Here is a 28000-nt window from a genome sequence, read left to right as displayed (position 1 = left end):
ATTGTGAGCTATAGCAAATTCAATGCATTTTTCAAAATGATTTTTTTTAAGCATTTTGAACGGTTTTTTTTTACATGTGTGTAGATTCCACCAGAGTCTCTGGTTTGAGATTTGCAGCATCTTGCCAAATATGTGTTTGGCACAGGGCTAGAAAAAGCAGCCTCTAGCACTAGCACTCATTCAGCCAAAAGAACAACCCTAGAAAAACAGAAGAAGAGTCCTGCTGGATCAGACCAAAGGCCCATCTAGTCCAACCTTCTTTTCCCCACAGTGACCAACCAGTTGCCTTGGGGGAACCCACAGGGAAGAGAGGAGCACAGCAGCCCTCTCCTGCTGTTGTTCCACAGCAACTGGTGAAAGCTCTGTACAGAAGGAAGAAGGGGAAATGGGTGGGGTTGAGATGCTTTTTCAGGTGACATCTTATTCTGGAGAATCTTAGCTGCAAAACTGTACGCTGTCACTTTTGCAGATAAACCACATTATTATGCAAGAAAGGGTGGAGCATATGAAGAACGATTGTACTTCAGTGCTGTCCTAACCTCATTGAATCATAGATTTGGAAAGGACACTGAGGACCGTATAGTCCAACCCCCTGCAATGCAGGAATATGCAGCTGTCCCATATGAGGATAGCACCTGCAACCTTGGCATATTTATTTATTTATTTATTTCTACCCTGCCCATCTGCCTTGGTTTCCCCAGCCACTCTGGGCAGCTCCCAACAAAATATTAAAAATACAATAAAACTTCAAACATTAAAAACTTCCCTAAACAGGGCTGCCTTCAGATGTCTTCTAAAAGTCAGATAGTTGTTTATTTCCTTGACATCTGATGGGAGGGCGTTCCACAGGGCGGGTGCCACTACTGAGAAGGCCCTCTGTCTGGTTCCCTGTAGCTTTGCTTCTCGCAATGAGGGAACCGCCAGAAGGCCCTCGGAGCTGGACCTCAGTGTCCGGGCCGAACGATGGGGGTGGAGACGCTTCTTCAGGTATACTGGGTTGAGGCCATGTAGGGCTTTAAAGGTCAGCACCAACACTTTGAATTGTGCTTGGAAACGTACTGGGAGCCAATGTAGATCTTTCAGGACCGGTGTTATATGGTGTATTATCAGCACCATGCTCATAACTGTTGCTGTCCGTCTTCAGTGGGTTTTATGAATCTGTTGTGCTAGCTCTTTCCACGATTGCTACGTTCTCCCATCGAGAAAGCAAAAGAAACTAACCTGCAAGTCTTAGTGGCGGGTGAGAGGCTGCAAAGCTCCCTGCATTGCTCTCAGTGATGATCCTCAGCAATACGTGCAAAAGAACCACGTTTCTCCCGGGAAGTAATCAAGTGAACAAACCTGGCAATGAAACACACCTGGATGAGTCAGACCTGATTTTGGAACAAAAACTAACCACCTTGCCTGCCCAACCCAATATAAAAAAAGCAGTTTCTCTGAAGAGAAAGAAGAAGAAACAGGAAGGTTGGTTCATAATTATTGATGGGAAACATTCCTGAGATAAAATCAAGAATGCAACAAAATCCAAGGCATATGGTGAAAGAAGTGGTTAAAAATTCATCAGGCAACCCCTATTGGCTGGATGTGCTCTAAATGCTGAAGGGAAGAGGGCTGAATATATTATCTCTCATGTGTCCTGTTGGCCTCTTGCAGCCTTCATTTAAGACAATCACATTCCATAGAAGCTGAAGAGCTCCGACTGTTAATATTTGTGACGCTGAATTGTATCCAAATAAGACATGCTCAAGAGTAGAGCCATTGAAATTAAAAGACTTAATTTAGCCACGACCATTATATTTAATAGGTCTACTGTGAGTAGGAATAGCATTGGCTACATCTTAGAACAGGTTGAGTATGGTGGCTCAGAGACGATAGGTAGCCGAGCTCACAACATCTGTCGCAATGGAAGGCAACACTCTTGTCAATATTACCTACTTCCCAATTCAATTACCAAAGCCCTCAGGCATTCAGATGAGGCAAAGTATGTTAACTGTTGAAATATATATGGTTATGTTTTCTATATAGTATAGATGGGCAATCTGTGGCTGTGGGGCCGCTTGCAGTGTGGTGTAGTGGTTAAGAGCCAGTGTGGTGTAGTGGTTAAGAGCGGTAGTCTCGTAATCTGGGGAACCGGGTTCGCGTCTCCGCTCCTCCACATGCAGCTGCTGGGTGATCTTGGGCCAGTCACACTTCTTTGAAGTCTCTCAGCCTCACTCACCTCACAGAGTGTTTGTTGTGGGGGAGGAAGGGAAAGGAGAATGTTAGCCGCTGTGAGACTCCTTAAAGGGAGTGAAAGGCAGGATATCAAATCCAAACTCCTCCTCCTCTTCTTCTTCTTCTTCTTCTTCTTCTTCTTCTTCTTCTTCTTCTTCTTGCAGAATGAGAAGCCCACAATTCTTTCATTTGTTCCTGTTTCTTTCTTCCTTTCTCTTTCCACCATCCCCACCCCACCTTTCTGTATAATTTCAAAAGAACTAGAATGGGAAATATGTTGCTTAAAAAACATTCCTTTTTGTTTTTAAACATTTTTCCTAGTTGTATGGCTTGGATAAAAGAAGCCTCCACGCACACACCCCAGATGTCTTAGAACAACACATATACAGTGGTACCTCAGGTTACATACGCTTCAGGTTACAAACTCCGCTAACCCAGAAATAGTGCTTCAGGTTAAGAACTTTGCTTCAGGTTGAGAACAGAAATTGTGCTCCAGCAGTGCGGCAGCAGCAGGAGGCCCCATTAGCTAAAGTGGTGCTTCAGGTTAAGAACAGTTTCAGGTTAAGTACGGACCTCTGGAACGAATTAAGTACTTAACTCGAGGTACCACTGTAATCCTGCCTTGTGTATGTATGCGTGCATACATGTTAAAATCTGAAAGGAATTACTTCACCTGCTTTCAAGAAGAGTAACCATATTAGCCTGTTGTAATAAAAAAGAAATTCTGGGTTCAGTCCCTGGCATCTTCAGGATATGCCTGAAACCTTGGAGAGACACTGCCAATCCGTGTCGACAGTACTGAGCTAGATGGAGGTCAGACTTGGCATATGCCAGCTTCCTGCACACCTTACTTTACATCTAGTTAGGTCCTAAATGTGAGCAAGCATGACCTTGAAGAAACATTCTTACTTCACTGTGTAGCTTTTCTTTTCCTCGAACATGTTTAAATGTTTAGAGTTGAACAAGTCTCTTGCCAGATAACAAAAATGTGTGTGTGCGTGCGCGTACACACACACACACACACACACACACACACACACACAATGGATGAATAAATGAGCTGCCCTTCAGGCAAAGTAAAATAATTGTATAGACAATATGAGCAGCTTGTTGAGAGCTTCTGCTTGACAGTTCCCATCAATAATCAAAATGAGCAAACCCTCAAGAACGTTTGTTTTCCTTTTCTGCTAGTGAGGTCCGACCAACATGTTTGCTTTACATCTCCTTACCCAGCTAGTATTACACATTCCCTCAAAGAAAAGCCTCTGCCCTTTAGTGGAATAATTATTATTATTTGATTCTGGTAAAGGAAGTCGCTGGCTACTTTTTATTTTTATTTTTAAATGGAATGAGGAAGGCTATTCTGTGGTGCACTCAGAAGCAGGCCAAGAGTTGAGGCTCCCAAGTCCCTTGGCTTCGTCTGCACAGAAGGAGGTGCTAGAAGGCCAAGGAAGTAGAACAGATTCCATTACTTCAGACATCCCCCTACATTAAAAAAACACAAACCCTCTTCCGCTGCAAATAGAAAGCCAGCACACTCTTGCTCTCTCCCAGGCTTGGTTTTTTACTTGCAGAGGGTTTTCTTACTGGGGAGCTTTAAAAATGGTAGCTTCCACCTTCAAGACTAAAAAATTGTAGTCTATTCTACCAGTTTACCTGATTCCTCTTCCATTCTGCTACAAGTTGACACCCCAGCCTCGGTTTCTTTGGATAGCCTTCCCAACCTTGGTGCTCTCCATATTTTTGGACTACAACTCCCATCAGCCTCAGCAATGTGCTGGCTGAGGCTGATGGGAGTTGTAGTGCCTTAGGATATAGTTTCTTATTTTAACTATTAGTTACTTCCATGTAAAATCACTATTACATTTACATCCAATACAGTGGTACCTCAGGCTAAGTACTTAATTCGTTCCGGAGGTCAGTTCTTAACCTGAAACTGTTCTTATCCTGAAGCACCACTTTAGCTAATGGGGCCTCCTGCTGCCAGAGCACGATTTCTGTTCTCATCCTGAAGCAAAGTTCTTAACCTGAAGCACTATTTCTGGGTTAGTGGAGTCTGTAACCTGAAGCGTATGTAACCTAAAGCATATGTAACCCGAGGTACCACTCTAAATTGGTCTGTCAATTGCTTCAGACCTTCCAAGTGTTCCTATTTTCCAGGGACAACCCTGATTTAGAGAAGCCGTCCCAGTTTCTGATTTGATCCTGGAATGTTCCGCTTTTCCTTAGGATGTCCCTATTTTCATTGAATAATTGTCGGAAGGTATGGAGTTATCTGACTCCAAAGCTGTCTGAAAGCAATCCTCCATAGGAAAGTTTTTTAAAAATGTTTAATGTTGTTGTTTTTAATATGTTGGAAGCTGTCCAGAGTGACTGGGGCAACCCAGTAAGATGTGTGGAGTATAAATAGTAAAATTATCATTATGGACTGGGACGTCCCTATTTTCATTGGAGAAATGTTGGAGGGTATGCTGCTTCTGTCTGGCCACAAATGCAGGCTTGAGACCAACAGCACAGAATCCTTGAGAGAGCCCTAGACTAAAAAACAAAACACCTTTCTTGAGGCAGAGAGCATAAAATATTCCTGGCCATTACTACTTGGGACTGCAGGTAGTGAATGTCCTCCCATCTATTAAAATCAAACCAGCAGACCTCCCTGCACATACATTGAAAACTTGGAAAGTCAGAAAGTCGGAAAGAAGTCAAGTGCACAACTGTAGCCTTCTTCCTGATACCCTAGTTTGCTATGAGTAGGGATTTCCCCCCACCCTTTATTGCTGGGAATTTGACTGTGCATTGTCTACTCTTGCAGCTTGAAGTGGTACATGTCAAGGCACGTTTTGTCATGTGGAGAACTGTTTGCGTACATTCCTTTGGTTTTCAATTGTTGTGCCCTGGTGGAACGGCATGCCTGGCCAATTGTCTTACCATCATTTTCTCTTTCTGCACACTTTTTATGAGAAAACATGAGGAAAGAAGAAGAAATTGCATAGAGAAGGAGGGACAATTACACAAGAATAATAAAAATTAAAAGCCATAGTATGAAGCACTATTAGCCTCCCATCAGTGTGTGTACCAGGGCAGCATAAAAAGAAATCTTCATCTCTGGTATGGATGGTAGGTGGGATGGGTGACTGCATAGACAACCACTTGCAATAGGAATTGCACCAGCAGTTGGTCCTTCTAGGAGGCTGACCATCATTCCGTGTGTGTGTGTGTGTGTGTGTGTGTGTGTGTGTGTGTGGAATAAGGAGCTTAAGTCAAAATTGAACCATCATGTCACACGTTTTCTGCATTGTAGGGGAGAATCTATGATTCTACGCTTGCTGTGATCATGGCACCTTCATCTTAAATCTTCATCTGAGGCTCTTCCAACAAGAAATACTCCCAGGAGTAGACTAGACCTCTGAATGACTCTTCCACTTAGGCATCCAAACCAGTGCTAACTGCTGGAGAATCAGAGCACTACAGACTAATTTCTCTTTTGGGACTATGTTGCCATTGCATATTTCTGGAAAGAAGTAACAAGAAGAATTAATATGATCTTAAACAAATCCTATCATATTACATTTCTCCATGCTGCTATAAAACACATAATTTTAAAACGGGACATGTCTACCCAATAGAGAGCCTGGGTTCACAGAGCATCCTCCTAGTCAAACACAGATTTCCCCAATCAGGTGTCCTCCAGATGCTGTTGGATTCCCATGGCCATTGGCAATGCTGAATGAGGCTGATGGGAGTTGGAGAAAACAGAAAAGCCTCTAGATTCCTCATGATGACCAATGGGTAAAAAACCTCTTAGGCCTCACAGCTTATGAACAAATAAGTAAAGGTAAAGGGACCCCTGACCATTAGGTCCAGTCACGGACGACTCTGGGGTTGCGGCACTCATCTCACTTTACTGGCCGAGGGAGCCGGCGTACAGCTTCCGGGTCATGTGGCCAGCATGACTAAGACACTTCTGGCAAACCAGAGCAGCGCACGGAAATGCCGTTTACCTTCCCGCTGGAGTGGTACCTATTTATCTACTTGCACTTTGACGTGCTTTCGAACTGCTAGGTTGGCAGGAGCAGGGACCGAGCAACGGGAGCTCATCCTGTCACGGGGATTCTAACTGCTGACCTTCTGATCTGCAAGTCCTAGGCTCTGTGGTTTAACCCACAGCACCACCCGCGTCACTCTTATGAACAAATACTTTACATGGAAAGAGGGGTGAGAGAAATTGCATTACATTTGGCAGAATTTCTTAGAAATCTGGGTGGACTAAAAAGATGGGTATCTCCCTCTGGTACCTCCCATCATGAACTATACCATGTTTTGCTTTTCTTTTTCTTTCTTTCTTTTCTTCCCACTATAGTTCCTTTATAACCATTCTTCTTTTTTCTATACAATATATATTACCAAATCTCCCATGTCACCAAAAATATAAATGAGAAAGGCAGGAGGTCTTTTATTGTAAAAATCTCAAACAAAAATCTATAAACAATTTTTAAAAGGCTTCCACTAGGGATATCACAAAACCCATAGATTTTGTATGCGTAAAGAAGCCTATATTACAGATAAATATCCTAAACAGGCAACAAATATTATTGTCATATTTTTTTCAGTGGATAGTGTTCATTTAATCATAGAAGCTGCCTGCTCCATTAACAAGCAATGTCAAAAACAGCCCTCAAAATGTCAAGCATCATTAACCTGTGGTGGCAAATATTCTTAAATGAAATTATTATGATGTGGGTTTCACTAATTAATATCACTCCAGTTACATAGTTTAATGATAGGAATGCATTACTGTTAAGTTGTCGAGGCAGCAAGCCATTATTTTCCAGTGCCCAGACTCTGTACATCTTGCTAAAGTTCTCTAAAATCAGCTGAATGCAATCTCAGGATGGTGAAAAAAAGCACAGCATTTGAAAGAATGAATGCTGTATTCATTTACGAAACAAACAAAAAGCTTTGGAGTCTGGATTATTGGTTCTTTAATCAGGTTGGGGAGAATCCGTAAGTAATACAGCTAGTAGTAGCCCAATTCTGGTGTCACCTGTAACCCTGAGATGTCTGCAAACATGACATGAAGGCTGGCAACATGACCCTTGCCATGTGGAAGTCCCTTGCAGACGACCGTAGTGCCTGGCAACAGGAAGTCAAGTTGTGTATCCGTAGCAGTGACCAGAGGAGGAATGACCTCTGGGAGGAGCGCAGAGAGAAGAAATGCCATGGTTCATCTGCAGCAGCACAACCAGATGCCTTCATCTGCCCCAGCTGCAACGAAACATGTCTCCCCCACATCAGTCTCTATAGCCACAGCAGGTGCTGCAACCAGCCAATAGTTTGACCTCACCCCCAAAGGCGCACCCTTCCATTGTCTCCCAATGCAGACGGATGCCAACTCAACATATAATTTGAGTTCAAAGCTGATGTTTTCCTACCTGGTCAGAGATCCCATTGTTCTCTGTTTATCTTCTTCCTAAAGTTTGCCTTAAAATGCCTAACATTTCAATACATTTTGAGGCACAAAGGTGTGTAAGTCAAGATGAGACTCAATGGTTTAGCACCTGGTTATGATTCAGGAGTTAAGTACACTAACTCACGCAAAATAAAACCTTATAGTTATACTTTTTAAAAAAACAACCAACAACTATAAGGGGCTCTATTTTTATACCAAAAAAGAGAGAGTTAAAATTGGTGCAGATACTCCACAAAATTGGATCTGTTTAGTAATGTCAACACAAATAGCCCCAATTCAGCAAGCAAGCATCTTTACCACATGTCTAAATTTAAGTCTGGGAATCATCTCAGTGGCGGCGGCAGAGTTTGCTTAGCAGTGAACTCACTTGCGGCGCCCAAAGAGAAATAAAATATCACCAGCATCACCATTACTCCTTTGCAGTGGTTTATTTTATTTATTTATTTTTTTTAAAAAATGATTTTAAAAAGGCAGAATGATATTTTTGCATTGTTTGGGCACCGAAGGGCTAAATGTTCGGCCTCATTAAACTTTATGAGAGAAATAGAGAAAGTAGCAATGGACTTAATAATAATAATTATGTTGCACTGTTCCACTCTGAAGTGGCATACCAATATGAAATCATCTGTGCCAAAGAAAGAGGCCTTGAAGTTTTAAAAGGCCCATTGAATTTAGTGGAAATGCTGCCCCTGTTGCTTTCTGAGCTGTTTGCAAAGAGCCGCCATTAGAATTGCTTAAAGGCTAACCCTGATGCACACAAAGAGATAAGCTGTATAATTAGAAAGGAAAACGTATGAGCTGGAAACCTGAAAATGCTCCTTTAGAATCAATCTTACCCAATATAATAGGGCTCATGCAAGATGGTCTGAAGGATGTAGCCTTAATTCCCGTGCAGCGTCAGTTAGCATTAAGGGGAATTTAGTCCTTGAAACTGACTATGACATATATTCTGTTCTCATTGATTGCATGTATTTGTTAAGAAACAAAAACAGCATATTGAAGAAAATAAGGAAAATGTTTTAATTAAATGAAAAAGCTGGACACCGATTGAAGTATTTATTATGATTGTGTTTATAGTTATTTATTTATAATATTTATATACCTGTTGGCATTTATAGGATGTTGTTAAACCACACCTTCATGGCTGGTGCGCATTAAGCTGCCTCAACTCATTTATCTGTTAATAAGTGTAAGATATACCTCTGATCTATTATACATTTTTATATTGATTAACTTGAGTGGCCTGAATTGGCAGGTGGATTATTTGCTCATGAAAAATAATGGCTGATGGCTCATGTTGTAGAAGGTGCTTGCTTCAACTGTGAACTGAAATCACCCTTCCTAGAAAAGATCTGATTTCAAAAGGTTTTTTTCTTGAGAAAATGGACTCTTAACAGTGGCCAAGCACAACAAGAAGCTGACCTTAAACTGAGTCAGACCATCTGTTCCTTTAGCTCCGAATTGTCTAAAATGGCTGACAGCAAATCTCTAGGGTTGGTCTCTCCCCCAGTTACAAACCTGCCCTGTAAAAGGTAAAGGTAAAGGACCCCTGGATGGTTAAGTCTAGTCAAAGGCAACTATAGGGTGCGGTGCTCATCTTGCTTTTCAGGCCGAGGGAGCCGTTATTTGTCCACAGACAGCTTTCCGGGTCACGTGGCCAGCATGACTAAACAGCTTCTGGCACAACGGAACACCATGACGGAAACCAGAGCACACAGAAACACTGTTTACCTTTCCACCACAGCGGTGCCTATTTATCTACTTGCACTGGACTTGAAAATGGAAAGCATAATGCTGGTGGTCAACAAAAGAGGTTTAAAGACTGTCTCAAGGCAAATCTTTAAAAATGTAGTTTTTTCCAACTGACAACTGGGAGACACTGGCTATGAGTGCTCCAGTTGGAGAATAGCCTTTACCAAACGTGTCATGGGCTTTGAAGACACTCAAACTCAGGATGCAAAGGAGAAACGTGCTAAGAGGAAGGCACACTTGGCAAATCCACACCGTGATCAACTCCCATCCGGAAACCAATGTCCCCACTGTGGAAGGACGTGTGGATCCAGAATTGGCCTCCACAGTCACTTACGGACTCACTGTTAAAACCATGTTTATGGAAGACAATCTTACTCGGCTACAAGTGATCGCCGAAGAAGAAGAAGAAGAAGAAGAAGAAGAAGAAGAAGAAGGCCTTGCACTGGCATGCTTTTGAACAACTAGGTTGGCAGGAGCTGGAATAGAGCAACGGGAGCTCACCCCATTGCGGGGATTCAAACAGCCGATGTTCCGATCGGCAAGCCCAAGAGGCTCAGTGGTTTAGACCACAGCGGCACCCACATCCCTGTATTCAATGTGTGTAATGAGGACCTGCATTTTTATATAGAATAGCGGCCTGAGGAGGGTGCTCTTTTGAATGTAGCAGTAGGAAGGCAGTGAAGCTTAACCCTTTCTGTACCAAGCACTGTTCTGCTCAAAATCCCCCACCACCACTCTCAGCAATGAGCAGGGAGATCTGCTTTTCATTTTTCTTTCAAACAATAAAATAAGATACCAAGACTTTGTTTCACAGCTTTGCACATAATGGTTAGTTTGTCCCCCATTCTCTGTCCTTTGGCAGGTCACCATCTGCCAGCTTCAGTTCCCCATCTATAAAATGGGACCAACAGTAACTCATCTCATGGAATTGCTTTGGGATTGAATACAATAAAGGCTGTGAACCACTTAGCAAAGACCGAACATGCTGTAAAAATGGTACAGAGTATACATGAGCTGTATGAATTACCAGCTGGGGATAGTTAATTCCTGAGAGACATTCATTATAGGATATGTTACTGTGACCCGACCGTTTAACAAAAACATTTTCCATTTACATTAACACTTTAAAAAATTGACAGCAGCTGCTCTAATGGCACTGGCTTGCATTCCCTGCTGGTCTATGAAACAAAGCCAATGTACACTCTGCCTCCCCCCAGACAGGCAGCCCCCACAAGTGCTTTAAAATAGACAAACAAATGCCAGCCGTTGTGCCTCTCACCTTTACTACGCTGTGTAATTCAGTCAAGGATGGCACACGTGTTGAACATGTGGACCTCAAGTTGCAGTCCTAAAAGACTTACCAGAGAATAGGTTTCATTGAAGACAGTGGGGATTGTAGGGATGGGAGAGACATTCAATTCAGTTAGCATTTAAAGGTGAACCTACATCATTTGCACTTCCCCAAGCAAAGGGTGAAACACACCCATCCCTTGAATTTTGTACTTCTCCGTGTGTTCACAAGTGTGTTCTCCAGCCAAGCAGTGTATACAAAAATATGCATAATAAAGTGTACATAAAAATGCTTTTATCTATTAGAATAACACACAAAAGTGTGTGGTATTAGGGGGAAATTGGTTTGCAAAAATGTGTCTATTACGTTAGGCAAAAATTTGCACTAAAATGCTGAATATTTTTTCCTGAGGACTTTAAATGAATCAGAAACGGACGTGGAAATTCTGAAGAACTGAACTCAAGGTTGGGAAAATGAGAAACTGAAATTCAGGTATAGTCACCCAACCCCAGAGGCTTACTTTTGAACAAACCTGCATAGCGCCATGCTGTACGTTGTTAACATTTGCTCAGTGGATACCTAGATAAGGGATTAATCAGGATTGGGGTAAAGGGAGATGCAAATAAATGGAAGAAACTAACAATGACCTTTTGAGAATCACCAAGCACACATTATCATTTATCAGCATTCATTATCATTTATCTAATTAGGCAGATAATATATATTTCAAGTGCTTTTAACAAGGGGTAAACCTTAAGTGCATGTCTAAAAGAAGAAGGCCCTGCTGGGTTCCATAGCACCTACTGCTATGAAAAGAGAGACTAGTACCCCAGCCTTAAGCACTTTTAGGTCCTCCTGATGGAAGAGTTAAAATGGGACCTGTCTTTTTTGCTTGTGTATCAGTGCTGCTATTAGTAGAAGATGAAGAAGTAGTATTAACAACAATAATTTTAAAAATGATAATTGAATTGAAATGAAGTCAATGAATGGCTCCAAGCTTAATCATCAATCCAACGCAAGATCTCCCTCCACCCTGCTCTGCTGGCTGTACCCATGAAGTGACGGCATAGGGTTGGCATATTTCCAGAAATTCTGGGATGTATGGCAACCTTAGATGACACCATCACTCTGCTGGCATGGAGCTCCAAATGAGCAGGTGGAAATTCCCAAAGTTGGGCCTTCAGAAAGCCCCCAAATGTTCTGGGGTGTTCTGAGGATGGAGCTGAGGATTAGACTGTGACTTCTCTGCTCCACCACACTTCACCTGCCCAGACAGGGTTTGGATGGTCCTGTAAGTCGTGCTTGGAGTAGACCCACTGAAATAAAAAGGGACTGAATCTCCCTTGATTTCAATGGGTCTACTCTAAGGATGGCTAAGTTTGGATCTAACACTATTAGTTTAGCTAATAACACCGAACATATATAAAATAAGTGTGAGTGCATTTTTATATTATTATTATTATTATTTAATATATAAAACAGTTAAAACGAGTGCATTTATGAAAACAATGTTTAAAAACCTATAGAGAGCGAGAGATGATAGATAGATAGATAGATAGATAGATAGATAGATAGATAGATAGATAGATAGGCTTAAAACAACAACATATACATAAGCTCAATCAGAGGCTGGATCTAGACACATCAAAAATGTGATTCAGTTAAACACACTGTAAACTTCATAAAGGGAAATCCTGTTGGCAAAAGACAAGACTCCACAGAGCATTGTATCACAGTGTTATAACTCATATAAAATGTTTTTTTCTTCACTGATGTAGCTGAGTCCCAAATCTGAAACAGATACCAACAGGGATACTGTAAATATTCTTTAAGGATTGTAGCTTTATTCTGTATTTCAAGTGTGATTTATTTCTTTATTTTGCAGAAACAAATGCTCTAAATTGGAGTAAAACTAGGCAGTCTCCAAGCAAGAAAACACTCGCTTTTTTTTAATTCTGTGGGATGGTAACTCTGAAGTGTATAAATATCCTATCTCCACAAGACAGAAAACAGAGTCTCTCTCTTCTTCTGTAAGATTATCCATCTCTTTTGGGAGCAGAGTTCAGGATATCTAGGTTTTAAACTCCAGGTCCTGCACTTTGTGAATATGGGCAAATCATATAATCCCTTGGTGTCTCCATCTGTAAGATGGAGATAATAAATTTCTGCACAACACAAGTTTGATTTCAGCTGGGCAGTTGGAGCCTATGAATTGACTGTATGTGCTGTAGAACAGTCAGTGGTGTCAGCAAGCCCCATTCCTGGCTTGTGAATGAGGACTGGCTAGGTCTTGGCTGCTTGCAAAGAAATACCCATCCACTTTGTTACTCTTGTATTTAACAGATGCATACATAAGCGAGTTTCTCTGGCTTGTCCAGGACAGAAGAGAAAGATGGAAACCCATGCTATCCACATCCATGAATGTGCATAGTAGGAGGAATTTGCATTAAAATGCTGATAATTTTGTATTTAAAAAAATCACAGTGGAAATGTAGAAAAACAAGAAACAAAATCAGTACAGTATATCCCTACCACCCAATGAGCAAATTTGTTTAGGAGATATTATGGACACACCCTGTTGTAATACTTTCTGTCGCTATCTCTCTTTTTATGGAAGGCAATGGCATTATTACTAGACAACAGAAGGGGACTAGATAGCAGAATGAAATGGACCTGTGTGATTGCATCAGTCTTTGTAGTGTTTTGTCAGTGACAGGCCCAAAGGAGCAGCTCTGAAACGACGGCCTTTGCTTGGCAAAAGATAACGCTGACAAATCCAGGGAGAAAGTAAAATAAACCCATGAGAACTATTCTGAGCTTGCAATACAAACAGAATTGACCTTCCTAGCGTAATGCGCCCTGATGTCTTGCATGTTCATTTGGCACTGTTGTAGCTTGGCTTAGACCTCTCACAATGAACAGCCATAACCAGTTCAAGGCTTGATCAATGTCTGTGAAGCTCCTGCTAGTACTGCCACTGCATTCTCTTTGGCTGCTGCAAAGCTCCTAATAGCAACAAGATTCTCTTCTCTTCTAGTTGGGCTCGCCTCATTTCATAGGTTCCTGCAGAGGAGCCACTGAAGGAAAGCTGTTCTTTATTATTGTACCTGTTCAATGCAATCCCTTTCAAGCAGGACAGCCAAGGCTTGACCGGAAAGGCGCAGCTATGTAGAGCAAGGATACACTTTTCCTAGACTTCTGCCAGCGTATCCCGGATCTCCCTGGTCAGGGCAGGATGTCTGCAGTCATTTTGGGTCTTCTAACAAGAAGATCATGTCATGGTTGCCAAACTCCAGAATAAAAAAGCCACCGGAGCAATTTTGGCTGGTTTGAACATAGGCGGCTTTGCTTTTCCTTTTTTTCTTTTTAAGCGCCACTTAGAACATTTTCCTTATTTCCAAGCCAGCAGCTAGCATAGCAGGACAAATTTGCTTTTACCTGATATGGTTATGAATGGTTTTGTAATAATGTTCCACCACAGATCCACAAATCTGTTGGTTTGTCCGCCTCTTTCTGAGCATTTTTGCTGGTTTGGGTGGAAGAGGTGCCATCACAAAGATGAGGGAAAATAAAGGTTGTATTTGGAGAGAGAGTCTTGGGGACAACCCAGGAACTGCGTAGGGAAATGGCATGGTGTTCCTGTGCTTTGGAGCTACATTGGTGCCCTTATGCAGTGCTTTTTTTCGGGGGGCGCAGGGGGACGCGTACCCCTAAACATTTTGTGAATCTAGGTTTGGCCTCATTGAGAGGCAGAATTTCAATATGAGTAGGAAAATGAGAGTACCCCTAAACATTTTTTAGAAGAAGAAAAAAGCACTGCCCTTATGTACACATTACTCTAATCCCCAGTTTAATCTCAGACCCAGTGTTTTTTTTCTGGGGGGGACACAGGGGTACGCATACGCAGTCCAATCTGGGCATCTGGCATAGATGATTTAAAAATAATCTTAACGGTAAATAAATATCATCCTTTTAAAAAACCCCACCCCTTTTTACTACAGCTGTGGCTAACACCATATTTTTAAAAAACAAAAACTTTGTGTTCAATAAATTCTTTTGAAACCCATTTTGAATGAAAGATGTTATAGAATCCAGCATTCTGCAGTGAAGCATAATAATACACTTCCTGAATGCCTAAAACATCTTTGATATAAATGACTGAACAATAAGGAAGTCATGAGAACCAAAGATGTGTGGGCACTCAGAAATTTGAGGAATGAAATAATGTTCCACTTTCTCTGCTTAGTCTGATGGATGACTGTACGTCCTGAACATTTCTGCACAGAACGATGGAGAATATGGAAAATTCATTTCAAAAAATGCATCATTTACTCCAAATATTCACTTAGCATGCAAAGAGTGTGCCCAGATGGGACATAATGTTTCTTTTATTTATGGCAGAATATAACTACGTACACTTCAGTAAAAAGGGCACCAGTTATAAGCAGTCCCATTCAGAAATTCCTTACAAATGATGGATCACGAGTTCAGTCTTCTTTTCCTCCTTTCTCGGTCAAGGGAAGCACATTGTGTCAGAACTTGAGTTTGCAGCTTCCAGTAATATTTGCATACAGATTTTAAGTAACAATAATACTGTATGCATTACAAATTCTGAGCATTGGTTTGGTATCTCAAGAAGTTAGAATTGCTGCATAAAATTGGTATGTTTCTATGGCTTGGATAGCTGAAGCTGGACCATAGAGACTAATGTTACTCAGAGTTGTTCCAATGGTGAAAACAGGTTTCATAGTTGAACAGATAATATTATAGCAATGCATTATATATATAAATCAGAGACAGGGTTGCCAAAGTTTTTGCACAGATGAGCACATTTGGAATTTTGAAAAAGGGCTGCGGGTGCCAGTCACAAAGAGGACAGTGTGGTGTCTTTACTGACCACAAAATGGATGCACTGGGCAGAAAACAGATATGTGTCCTCCATTAGCTGCCTCATCAATGTGGGAAAAGGCACCTTATGTCTTATGTCTTGCATGTGGGCATCCCAAAGACATCTGGTTGGCTACTTTGAGAACTGGATGCAGGACAAGACGGGCCTTTGGTCTGATGAAGCTCTTACGTTCCTATGTCCAGCAACCAAGATGGATGTATTCCCCTTATTCTCAGTGTAGGTCATCCTTCAATGCAATCAAAACTGTCTCAGCCCCAGAAACAGCCCCAGAAAGGACCTAAATGAGCCGCATCATGCAGGAAAACTTTGAGTTAGGATATCACCCCTTGCTATCTTTGCATACTATAAGATAATTCAATAATTTGTTTGGGTGTTTTGTTTTGTTTTTGCTCTTTTCTGGCATAGAACAGCTGCCTTATATCCTCTAGTCATGGTAGCCTTATTTCATACAAATTAAAATGTGTCTCAAACATGAAAGGCAGGATTTCTGCAGCTAAGTGTGGCTTCCTTCCCCCTCCCCCAGAAAAGCACAATGAAATATGCACTTCATCACTCTGTTGAACGAGGTCTTACAGAAGGTTGTTGAGGGTTTTTTTCTTGCTGACACCCAATAACCCATCAAAATGTGAGGCATAAATTCATCAGCATATAAATGAAAGGATCTAAGACTTACTTGGGCGCAATAGCTGAATCCTTTTTAAAGATTTCCATTATTTCTAGTATTATTGTTTATCAAAAATAAAGCTATTTTCCACTATGATTTACTGAGCATTTATTCTCAGATTTATTTGGAATAGGATGGATTTCCATACCTTTCTCTAAGATCAGGGTAACAAATAAATGCACTATCCTGTAAGAAAATTTGAGGACTCATTAACTGAGGCTTGTTGTCCCTTGCAGTATTTTTCTTTTTTAATTAAACTCTCCCTTGACTTGGTTTAATTTCCTTACCAGAAGCTTCTTCTCACCTGGATCTGAAGTGGTGCCCAGGGTCTGCGGTATACACTGCAAGAAAAAGCTCCAGATTTAAGCTACTAGAGAGGCTATGAGTAACTGGTTCTCAGGATGTAAATTTCAGAATAATTAAAAAGCAACCAACACAGCTTCTTCTAATTCTACCTGTCCCCAACCTGGTGCCTTCGAGGTGTTGCTGGACTACAACTCCCTTCATCCTTGTCCACTGTCATGCTGATGGGGATTGTAGTCCCAAAATATGGAGGGCACTAAGATGGCGAAGTCAAACACTAAAGGGGTCATTCCAGAGTACTTCTCTGTGTGATAAGAATATCAAATAGAAGCTTCGGTGATTTTCCTCATTCTCATACTTAAACTGCCTTTCAGTGATTAGAAAGGTCACTGAGATGCAAAGACTGCATTCCGGTTTATTGCGTTAGCTTTATTAGTTTTAATGCTAGCACTTCTGTCCCAATTTTTAATGTTCCTTTTACACTGTAGTAGTATGTGGGTGGCTCTGTGGGTTAAACCACAGAGCCTAGGAATTGCCGATCAGAAGGTCAGCGGTTCGAATCCCCGCGATGGGGTGAGCTCCCATTGCTTGGTCCCAGCTCCTGCCAACCTAGCAGTTCGAAAGCACGCCTAAGTGCAAGTAGATAAATAGGTACTGCTCCAGCGGGAAGGTAAACGGCATTTCTGTGCGCTGCTCTGGTTTGCCAGAAGCGGCTTAGTCATGCTGGCCACATGACCTGGAAGCTATACGCCGGCTCCCTCAGCCAATAAAGCGAGATGAGCACCGCAACCCCAGAGTCGGTCATGACTGGACCTAATGGTCAGGGGTCCCCTTTACCCCTTTACCTTTACCACTAATTTGCACTAAATTTCAAATAGGAGGAAAGAACTGTGTGCTGGGATACCGCATTTGTCACATGAGTGGCAGTGATCATGAAAATTGTGGGAAACATTACAGTGCAAAGCTATATGTGGGCAATTGTAAATCTACTTCTTACTTTTTGGAGCAATAATTTTGCATACGATGAAAGCCAATCTCAATTACTGAGTTTGTTTTAGCTCCTTTGAATATAAACTGATTTTATGTTAGCCTTGTAGTTTGTTACACACATGTGTGTGTGTGACATATCTCCAAGCTTTCAAATGAATGAACTTTTCCTTAAGAGTGTTTTACACAAGTTATTACATAAGTGCTTCCATGATATATGATTATAATAAGGGTTTAAAAAGAAATATTTCTAGTGATATTGTTGTGCTATGTGCTTTCTTCCAAAATTCCAAGCATAAAGCCCCCTCCCCACCCACCCCAAAATACTTGACATGCAATTAGACAAGGAGATCTCTGACCTTTCTCAGACCTCCAACTTTTGAGAAACAACTTTCTTTCTTTTGTGACATTCCTGTAAGTCAAACTGATTAAATGTCGCTCAAAAGCCCATTCTCAGATTGCTCAGCAGGGCAAAGCCAGAAGACCAGAGCCCAGTGAGAGGTCTTGATCTTGTGGACAGTGTGTTCTTTCAATACCTTCCCATCCTTTCGTTCCTTTTGATCCCAAAGGCTCAGGTTATTTCGTAGAGTTCATGAGCCTGACATGGAAAATCTGACCTTTGTGAAAATAAATCTTTGATCTGTCCTGAGCTATAGATGTTGGTTTCCCCCCATTTTTCTTTCCTAAAGTCTGAAATGCTTTGCAAATGTTCAACACCGGTAGGAAAATAAGCAAAGGTAGTTCTGCCATGGGGGTGGCCTTTACAGCATTCTAGCTGGACACGACTAAACAACAACAAGCTAAGGGTTTGCCAATTCAGGAGCCCATTAGAATCATAGAATCATAGAGTTGGAAGGGACCCCAAGACTGATCTAGTCCAGTGTTTCCCAACCTTGGGCCTCCAGCTGTTTTTGGACTACAACTCCCATCATCCCTAGCTAGCAAGACCAGTGGTCAGGGATGATGGGAATTGTAGTTCAAAAACAGCTGGAGGCCCAAGGTTGGGAAACACTGATCTAGTCCAACCCCCTGCAATGCAGGAATCTCAACTAAAGTATCCAGGACAGAAGGCCATGCAACCTCTGCTTAAAAACCTCCAAGGAAGGAGAGTCTGACGCAGAGCACTGAGGCTCCTCCTCCTGGCCAGTCTAACACCTTCCCCTTTGCCCATACTGCACCTCTTCTCATTTTAAGATCAACTGCAACTTTAGACAGTTTTATATAATGCTAGGGTATATTGATCCCGCATTGGGTGATCTACTCTAAAGGTAAGGTAAAAGTAAAGGTAAAGGACCCCTGGACAGTTAAGTCCAGTCAAAGGCGACTATGGGGTTGCGGCACTCATCTCGCTTTTAGGCCAAGGGAGCCAGCATTTGTCCACAGACAGCTTTCCGGGTCATGTGGCCAGCATAACTAAACCGCTACTGGCGCACAGAGGACCGTGACGAGTGCCAGAGTGCACGAAAACGCCGTTTACCTTCCTGCCACAGCAGTACCTATTTATCTACTTGCACTGGCATGCTTTTGAACTGCTAGGTTGGCAGGAGCTGGGACAGAGCAACGGGAGCTCACCCCGTTGCAGGAATTTGAACCGCTGATCTTCTGATCAGCAAGCCCAAGAGGCTCAGTGATCTACTCTAAGAATATACTGGGACCTTAAGCTTGCAGATCAGATTGCCTGGTGCAAGCTCTATATCGGGGTTGAGGCTTGGTTTGGGCACAGAAACTGCTTTCTTCACCCTGTATGATGACCTCTGTCGGGAGAGAGACAGGGGAAAGTTGCCCCTGTTAATTCTCCTCAACCTCTCAGCGGCTTTCAATGCCATTGATCATGCTATGCTTCTGGAGTGGCTGTCCAAGTTAGGGGTGGGTAGCATTGCATCGTGGTGGATAAAGCCCTACTTGGATGTTTGTCCCTTGAATGATTCAGCTCAGCTCATCTGTTTGTTCCTTGAATGATCCAGCTCAAACGAAGATTCTAAACTAATTCACAATAAAGCAAGTTCATTTTCATGGACTGGGCATCATCATGCACTCTTTTATGCATGCTCAATCTGTTTGCTTGAACATTCCACCTGGACTGGCAACAGTGGCTATATAGATTGAAAATAAGTGCAGTTTTGCGACCGTGTGATTTGTTTCGGGGTCTTACTCCAGTGGTTTTCTCAGGCCAAGCATTGTGCACCAGACAAATACTGGTTCTTCTTTCCCCTAGATCAGAGGTTGGCTTAACCGGCCCATGAGCCACCACTGAACCATGCCGCCTGCTTGGCAAGTCCCCATGCGCTGCGCTAAACCGGTGCAGTGCGGCATGGGGACTCTCTTCCATGGCTCCGGAAATCGCTTTTGCGCATGCCCAGACGCCGAAAATCGCTTCTGCGCAGGCGTGATTTCCGGCATCTGGGCATGTGCAGAAGCAATTTCTGGTGTCGCACTGCACTGGATCTCCGCAGGAGTGATCCGGCCCGTGCCCGGTAAGCCTTGCCGACCCCTGCCCTAGATGTTCAGATTAAAACTACTAGGAATATGTTGACCTTACTTATCCCTGAACATTCTGATTCAGATTCTGCTGAAAGGACTGGTTTTATAATTGCCTATTAACTTCTGCAACCAGAAACATAAAGTTATATCGCTTCCTTTTAGCATTATAGCTCTATGGGTGCCCCCAAAGCGTTACAGAAATCCAAAGACCTGGTAAAAATAGGGCTCCAATGTCCCATTAGCACTTTTAGATAAGTCAGAATTACAAAAAAGCAAAGCCTTATGGAATGGTCAGCCTCCAGAGGCTCTTTCTGTGTGGCCATGTGTTCATCTTGCTAATATGTTACGGAAGCAGAACCTTTGGTCAAAGGGAGAGGGAATACTATGTTGTTTTCTAATCCTTTGTTTGCAGCATCACAACGGTATCCACAGCAACAAAGTATGATGTGATACTGAAAGGAATGTGACTGTTGCGCCAGCTGCTGATGAACCCATAAGGAGCACACAAAAATCCTCTTTTGTTACACAAACACCCAAGGTAATGACGTACAAATAAACAAAGAGCTGGAATGCAACGACATATACAAAAAATTAGGATTTTATTTTTTTTAACCAAAGAAATATTACACTCAGCTTGCAGAGTGGCTTGCATATACAGGGTTACCTTGGGTTACAGATGCTTCAGGTTACAGATGCTTCAGGTTGCAGACTCCGCTAACCCAGAAATAGTACCTTGGGTTAAGAATTTTGCTTCAGGACAGAAATCGCACGGCGGCAGCAGGAGGCCCCATTAGCTAAAGTGGTACCTCAAGTTAAGAACAGTTTCAGGTTAAGAACGGACCTCCAGAACGAATTAATTTCTTAACCTGAGGTACCACTGGCAAGAGCCAGTGTGGTGTAGTGGTTCAGAGCGGTGGACTCGTAATCTGGTGAACCGGGTTTGGTTCCCTGCTCCTCCACATGGAGCTGCTGGGTGACCTTGGGCTAGTCACACTTCTCTGAAGTCTCTCAGCCTCACTCACCTCACAGAGTGTTTGTTGTGGGGGAGGAAGGGGAAGGAGAATATTAGCCGCTTTGAGACTCCTTCGGGTAGTAATAAAGTGGGATATCAAATCCAAACTCTTCTTCTCTTCTTCATTTAACAAACCTTCTTAGCTTCTTCTGCAGCAAAACTGCATCATGTGCCTTCATTCTGGAGGCTGATGTTACCCAGAGGTGTCAGCATGCGTTCCAGCTGGGAATGTGAAATACACCGGGGAAGTGAATGCGCCAAACCCACAATGGCTATATTGAGTCTCCAGGGTGTGCCCATGGAAGCCGTATACAACTTGGTCTTTGTTTGGCTAAAGCTAGTTTGCAGGGATGGATGGATATGATGTTTTAGTTTATTTCTGTCATGCATGTATTTTGGCAGCGCGGGAGATGTAAAGCTTTAAGTGACGCTCTGAGCTTCAACTTACAGTAAATAAGCAGGTAATTATTGCACAGTGGTGTCTACGAAGAAGTCTCAGAAGTTCTATTGTTCGTTCTTCGCTGACTTACGGTGTCATTTGAAACTGATCAACCTTACCAAGCACATTCTATGTGCCTCTATTTTTCCAGCTGGAAAAAATAATTGCATTTTTTTAAAAAATGATTATTTTTGCTTCAGTTTTGTGAGCTGTGCTATTTATAATCTGCACAGACTCATGCTCACAACCACACTGCTCTTATTTAGGGGATCAGATGTACCATTTCGGCACCACAGGCGCCTGAAAGATACAGGTCCCCTACATATTCGCAAGGTCAACATAGGCCATACAGGAACACAGTAAACTCACACACGCAAGGATTCATGTTCCACCCTGAACATAGAGCCTTCACACACATATACCCAGAAGTGGGATCGCCGCTTCCATGTGATGTGACTCCATACCCCTGGGAAGTATGCATGAAGATTGTAGCATTATTGTAGCAATGCGTCTTAAATCATGAGTCTTCCCCGCCCTCCAAGCCAGATGACAACCTGACCAGTGCCATCCAGGTGGATGGACCAAGTAACTGCATACAAAGCATGACTGCAACCTTAGTTTTATCAAATGCTTCTTGGGGTTCTTTATTTTTTCATTATCTCCTGGGTGCTCATTAAGTTCCAGATTTGGATCAGTCATACAGACTCCTCCCAATAGGTAACTTCCCTATTCACTTCATCTTCTCAGAGCACTGAATTTATTTCCAATGAATATACTGCATCTTATTGTGCTGAGGTTATTTCTACCAGTCAGGACTTGGGTACTGACAATAACTTATAGCTAATGAATGAAACTCTTTTATTTTTCCCCTCCCTTACTCAGGAGCTCTGGCTTGATTCACAGATCATTGCCGGCATTGTTCTGTCAAACCTAACTCTAGTTTATTAGTTAAATCACTTCAATTCATTGAAGCCTGAAGATGCTTCGGTTTCCATTTACATGGAGACATTGTCAGCGGCAGCAATCAGGTGATGTTTTTGCTCTGAAAATTGTTGGGGCATTTCATGGATAGCATCAGATGAGTTTCAGCTTTCTACTGAAGAACTCCATTGCCCAATACGCATCAACTTATTTCTCCTAAAATATAAAAGATCTTTGAGTTAACCATTCTTCCCTTCCTTGGGGGAAAACACATTTCCATTTCTCAGTGGGTACTGAGAATAGGTATTCCAACAAGCCTGGATCTCAGTTATAGACATTACTTTAATTGCTAAAGCCAGCATTTTATAATGGCATATTTCCTGTAAAGGAAAAATGTGGCTGGAACATTAAGCAGTACCCATGAACCCCAGAAAACATTGAAAACTTTGTCCTCTTTTTCAAGGATTTCTCAAGTAGCCATATACTGAGTAATGGGTTCATCTGGACCACTCCTGCTATCTCAGACTAGCAGGCATTCTCCAAGGTATCAGGCAAAGACCCTTTTTGGAGAGGCCAAGGATTGAACCTGAGACCATCTACCTACCTCATCACTGACCTATGCAGTCTTCAGAAGCTACTTCTGCTTTTAAAACAAAATAAAATGTCAGCGAAAGGTTGCATGCAGTAGCATGGCATTGTTTGGTCTGCCTCTTAAAATAATCATTTCTACATTTCTGTACCTTATTATGTGTAACCTTGAAAACCTTTGCCATATCTCTTCAAACCCATAAGTTATTTTTATGTCTGAACTCTGTGTCTCCCATATAGCCAGTATTTCAAGGGAAAGCAGAGGAGAAGGCAGATCTATGAAATGTACAAGCTGTTTCTATGCCCTGCAAGACAGGCTGGTGCATTTTGTGATATCATCCAAGAATCTGTATTTGAGCAGAACTGACTTATGTAACTACCATTGCTATTTTAACTGAGTTATCAAGGGATGCCTGGACAGATGTTGTAAATAAGCAGATTACATCACCAAGGAGTGTATTCTAGAAGCTTAACTGTTTACACAGTGGCCACGACTTCCAGGAACACGGTTAATGAAATGCAGTGAGATGTGGCAAGTTACGTGTGTGTGACAGCAATGGAACGGGGCACAGGACTCGACATGCAACACCAGTCCTTTATTGCAAACAACTCTACCTCATTGTACTGTACAGGAAGCTCTACTGAGCAGAAAATAAAGGAAGCATTTTGTATTCACAGTGCCTTGCTCATAAGAGCACAACTTGGGAAGGCAGCTTAGTGTCCTCTTAGATGAAAGTCACTGGGATGTTAGAACCCAGATAGGTGCAGCTAAAGCCAACTTTTGCCAACCCAAAATGCCCTCTTTTGAGTCATTCACATGCTATTATCACTGGGGTATGGTTTTCAAATGACATTTCAAGGAACTCTGGGTTTCCTTCAAAGCTTTTCAATGGTTTCTTACACAGAAGATCAGTAACAGCTGACAAGCTGCCCAAAGTCTCTTACTGACAGAAACTTCCCCACCGAGATGTGGAGATGCACAGAGGCTCTCACTGGGGTTTGTCCGACGGTAAATTTTCAATTCACGCCAGACAGTGGTGAAAACTTGAGATGTGTGCAAATAAACTTATCATCTGTGAAAACCACACAACAGCAGCAGGGAGAGGGGGGATTTTTTGTTGTGCAAGCAGACATCCTTGCACTAACTCAATAGGTGGCTTGGCACTGCACTGGATAAACCACTGGCTTTCCAGCAACAGCGTCACTCTTCCGTACTGGGATGGCGAGGGGGCTGGGTGGCAGTGGCAAGTTTGGGCCACTCCTGCTGGGGATCCCCTGCCAGGTAGAGCAGTCAGCGCCAGGCTACATGCCCTTAGAGAGTGGTCCATTCAATGGCATGTTGCCAAGAACCCCCCTTCCCTAGCCTGAAGGCAGAAGAATTTATCGCTGCATGGGGCAGAGGGGTTGGTGAATTCAGAACCAGCTGCTGACTGCTCATGACTCTCAAGTGATACCAGAAAGTGAAAGGATGAAAGCAGTTGTGTGGAAGAAGAGAGGGAACTAAGAGAAGTGGTTAGGAAGGTACCAACCCAGAAAGCAGGTCCTCAAGCAAGTGCTCTTTTATGAGCCAATGTTTTTGTTAATGCAATTAAACAGTGTTTCTATCATAATGGAGGTCCAAAATATATGTTCTGTGAGAGATCCATCACTGGATTTCCCATCGTTTTCTTTTTGCAAAGTGCCGTGCAGCAGCTGAGGTGACTTGGGGCTAACCATTTGACCAGAGTAGTTGTAGAGAGGGAAAGAAAACCTTGCCATTTCATTTCCATAATCAATGGAGGATTTTGATAGGGAAAATGACCATGGAGGAAAGGGTTAAACACTCCCCCCCCCCCGGATGACAGTTCTGATCCAGTTGGCAGCCCACTGTGACTGCATTTCATTAATGAAAATAAAGCATAGTGAGATCAAACCACCCAACTGAAGTGTCATTTGGCCCATAAAAAGCAGCCTACAGCTCAGATTTCAAACCCGCTTCCAATCCAACCAAGAATTCCCATACATTTCTCAACAGAAATATTATTTCCTTGCACTTCCTACCACCACCGGCCAACTTCCCCTCTCTAGTTCACAGGAGCAGTGGTTATGTGGGGAATATATTTCCGTCAGCAACCAATTGTTTCTCTAGGAAATGAGTCAGAAAGGAAGGTTAAGGAAGCAAACTGTATTTGTGGTTTGGTGACCATTTACTGTATGTACCACATCACAAAGGTCCAATACATATGCAACGAAAGCAGCTCTAGACACACTAAACCACCATCTGACCTCATGGTGCTCCAGGAACATCTGCAAGAAAGAACCACATTATCTGCTACATGGTTTGGTCCTTTCTTGCCGATGGTATCAAAGCAGCATAGGATCAGACCAAGGGAAATAACTCTCACTCAGAAAGTAGCTCTCACTCAGAAAGTATTATGGAGTTGGGAAAGGCTTGGAAAAGGGCAAACAAAATGATCAAGGGTTGCAACGTTTGGGGACTTTTTAGTTTAGAGAAAGGGTGAATAAGAGGTGGCAGAAGTTTATATAATTATGCATGGCATGGAGACAGCGGATAGAGAACGGTTTTTCTCCCTGTGACATAATAACACTAGAATTCATGGCCATCCAATGAGGTTGAATGTTGGAAGATTCAGAACTTATAAAAGAAAGCAGTTCTCCCTTTGCCTTTGCCGGCACGACCTCTCAGCCGGGGAGCGTGAAGGCTTTAACCCCTGACTGAGCAAAAACCCCATCCTATTGGCACGCACATGCACATATCAAAGGGATGGGGGTTTATTTGTGCACCTCAACCGGGGAGCGTAAAAACCTCCCACTCCCCAGCTGAAGGAGCCTGAATCCTTCTCCCGCCTGCATACTGGCAGGAGAAGGATTGGGGCTCCCTCAGCTGGGGATCGGGAGCAGTTTAACGGAGCCTATGGCGGGGCGGGGACTCCGTAAAATTGCTTGACTGAGGTGAGGGCAGCTGTGTGCTCCTCAGCCAAGCAGTTTAAAGAAACAGAGGGAGGAACAAGCTGTATACAACTTGAGAGTCAGTGTGGTGTAGTGGTTAAGAGAGGTAGTCTTGTAATCTGGGGAACCGGGTTCGCGTCTCCGCTCCTCCACATGCAGCTGCTGGGTGACCTTGGGCCAGTCACACTTCTTTGAAGTCTCTCAGCCCCACTCACCTCACAGAGTGTTTGTTGTGGGGGAGGAAGGGAAAGGAGATTGTTAGCCGCTTTGAGACTCCTTAAAGGGAGTGAAAGGTGGGATATCAAATCCAAACTCTTCTTCTTCTTCTCTTCTTCTCCCTCTGCGCTGGGATGAGGGGCAGACCATGATGGTGGTTTCACTCCACCATCGCTGGTATATCACTGGTGAGACTGCCATGGCTCCTGAGTCCCTCTGCCTCCAGCGACTGGCGGAAGCTTGTTTCTCCCTCAGCGTGCTGGGCGCTGGAGGGACTCACCAGCGGTGGTGGTTTTGCTAGCGATATACCGCTGAGTGAAATCACCATCACGGTCTGCCCATCATACTGGTCCTGGGCAATATATTGATATATCGCCCAGGCCTAGTAGACAGTAGCGCAAGACATAAGGCAGCTTCCTATGTTCCCTACTGCAGCTCTCTGGATTTATTGGAGATTTCGTTGGGATCCTAAAGTAATACATTGTTTTAAACACCTCATCAATGTGTGCTTTGTTTCTTTGGGTTGATTTCCCACATTTTGAGTTTTGGGTGATGTTAATTATTCAGTGGTTGGGGGGGGGGAAATACACCCACCTTATTTTCTGCTCACCTTTTCCCCGATCTCCTCCATCTCAACTCCATCTCCCTTTAACAGCTGCAGTCTCTTTCTCCTCCCACTGAATACCCTTGGCCCTCGTCCCTGCCCCCTTGGGAGCTGAGTAAAATGTACTGCTGATCGCTGCATTGCTAAACCGGAATGCTGTTGGGCACAAAGAAGGGATTTCCAATACCAAGAAAGGGACTGATGATGCAGTGTGTGGAAGGAAAGCCACCAAAAGAGATACGTCATGTCAAATAACACAGACCTCGCAGCAGCCAATGGAAGTTCTCGGTAGCAGATTATGGGTTTCCCCCCCAAGCTTTGCTGATGTCATTCAGGTTCTTTTTTTAAAAAAAATGTTGGCCATTGAAATTTCAGCAGCCTAATCTAATCTTTGTTCTAGAAATTCCATGAGCCCTCAGTCAATAGACATGATTTCCTTCTTTTTAACCAGAAGTAATAAAGGAATAGGAAGGGAGGCAGGAGGTAAAGCATGGCAGATTAAACTTTTGTGACATTCTGATCTTTGACTGGCAAGCACGCCTGTTGCCCAGCAGGCAAACCCTTAGTTCTTAGAAAAATTCTATGAAATCCCAGACCCAACCTGCCTCAGCAAGTGGCTTTGCTTACTCACCGTTCAAACAACAGTTCCCGGCAGATTTATTAACCTGTCTCTTACCAGGAACCTCATCATTTTAAAAATTATTTTTATTTTATTTTATTTTAGCTTGCCTCAGATCAATGCCCTGGGAAGAGTTTATTTTACTCACCATCTTTCCTGGGATGATCTCCTCCCATCTCTTGAGTTTCTTATGTGCATTTTTGTCATTTATAGAGTTCCAGAACAATGTGCAGAGTGCCTTGCAATAAATAGAGACAGGAAGAGAATGGAATTCCTCGCTCGGGGGGTTGAGAGCTCAAGGGCAAAAGCAGATACAATGCAGAACAACAAGAGAGTGGAAAGCACAGGGGGACATGCCATGCCATTAGAGATGGAATGCTATTGAAAGTAGATAGCTTTTCAGAAAGGGAAACATACAGGAAAGAAAACCCTGCCTCCATTCGGACAAAAACTGGGCATATCAGAGACAAACCAAGTGTGCCATTAAATATGTGCTTATATTTAATGTGCATGTTTTTAAAACTACAGATAGTATCCATTGGATGTTGAGAGGTGGATAATTATTTGACCATTTTCCTCCC

General features: G+C 42.8%; 2 long non-coding RNA genes across 3 annotated transcripts; one reads left to right on the top strand and one right to left on the bottom strand.

Annotated features, from left to right (window-relative positions):
• Window positions 1–17: 17 nt before the first annotated feature.
• LOC310707291 lies at window positions 18–27689 on the bottom strand. 2 transcript variants are annotated; one of them, XR_014526418.1, is made up of 3 exons: window positions 27568–27689; window positions 1222–1341; window positions 18–362 (listed from the first exon to the last, which is right to left on the bottom strand). It is a non-coding gene; the product is annotated as an uncharacterized lncRNA (long non-coding RNA). The 2 variants fall into 2 exon arrangements; XR_014526419.1 differs by lacking the exon at window positions 27568–27689 and adding an exon at window positions 3871–3943.
• On the top strand, window positions 20549–23706 carry LOC310707329. The gene is made up of 2 exons (XR_014526431.1): window positions 20549–20609; window positions 23272–23706. It is a non-coding gene; the product is annotated as an uncharacterized lncRNA (long non-coding RNA).
• Window positions 27690–28000: the final 311 nt, after the last annotated feature.

This window comes from Podarcis liolepis (genome assembly GCF_965112155.1).
Source record: "Podarcis liolepis genome assembly, chromosome: 1".
Classification (NCBI taxonomy): Eukaryota; Metazoa; Chordata; class Lepidosauria; order Squamata; family Lacertidae; genus Podarcis; species Podarcis liolepis.
The sequence above is the reverse complement of the archived record's forward strand: the minus strand, read 5'-3'. Positions and strand labels throughout refer to the sequence as shown.